Genomic DNA, 1,299 nt, shown 5'->3' with positions numbered 1-1,299 from the left:
TTACATTCTATTTGGAGTGCACAGCTAAAAATAAAAAAGAAAAATTGGGAAAAGAAAAGAAATGAGAATGACACAGGAAAATGATGAAAAAAGATTCAACAACCTGGCAAAAAAATATTGAAGAAATTAAAACCTAAAAATAAAATAGTAAATAGATTAGTAAAATGGGTACAAAAATGTAAAGAAGAAAAGAACTTCCTAAAAAACAGAATTGGTCTAATAGGAATAGATTTTTTTAAATGTACTGAAGAAAAAAAAACTTCTGGAAAAACTGAGTTGACCCTTTGAAAAAAAGAGATACAAAAATTTATTAAGAAAAAGAACATTTTACGAAGTAGAATTGGCCAAATGGAAAAGGAGTTACAAAAGCTTAATAAAGAAAATCATGCTTTAAAAATTAGGATTGGGCAGGTGGAAGCTAATGATTCCATGAGATATAAAGAAGCAAAGTCAAAAAAAGTGAAAAAATATAAGAAAATGTGAAATAGGTCAGGGAAAACAACTGACCTGGAAAATAAATCCAGAAGAGATAATCAAAGAATTTTTGGACTACCTGAAATCCATGTTAATAAAAAGAGCTTAGACATTGTCTTTCAAGAAATCTTCAAAGAAAACTGCCCTGATATTCTAGAATCAGAGGACAAAAAAGAAATTGAAAGAATTCATTGATCATCTCATGAAAGAGATCCTGAAAGAATAACCCCTAGGAATATTATAGTCAAATTCCAGAACTATGAAGTTAAGGGGGAAATATTGCAAGCAGTCAAAAAGAAACAATTCAAATATTGTAGACCCACAATAAAGATAACATAAGACTTAACAGCATCTATATTAAAGGACTAGAGGCCCTTGAATATGATATTCCAAAGGGTAAAGGAGCTAGGACTTCAACCAAGAATCATCCAGCAGACCTGAGCATTTTTTCAGAGGAAAAAAATGGGTATTCCATGAAATTTATGAAATGAATACTATTTTCCCACTACCTTCCATTATGAACTTGAGCACAGGTTACCATATTTCTGGTTATTTATTGCAGGATTCTGACACAAGAAAAAGATTCATCGAGGCCATTTGCCATATGGCTTCTAAAGAAGGGCCCAAGGGCTAGTATAATACAGTAGATGGAATCATCTTCCCAATAGAGGGAGAAATCTTTGGAGGCAAGATAAGTTATCCTCCAACATACAGAATTTAAAGTTTTGACAGAAGTTTAAAGAAAGGTAGAGATAAAGGAAGAAAATATGAGGTTGGGGGAAAAAGAGAGAGAGAGAGAGAGAGAGAGAGAGAGAGAGAGAGAGA

The sequence above is a fragment of the Gracilinanus agilis genome, chromosome 2 (genome assembly GCF_016433145.1).
Source record: "Gracilinanus agilis isolate LMUSP501 chromosome 2, AgileGrace, whole genome shotgun sequence".
In the NCBI taxonomy this organism is placed as follows: domain Eukaryota; kingdom Metazoa; phylum Chordata; class Mammalia; order Didelphimorphia; family Didelphidae; genus Gracilinanus; species Gracilinanus agilis.
This window is presented reverse-complemented; position numbering follows the sequence as displayed.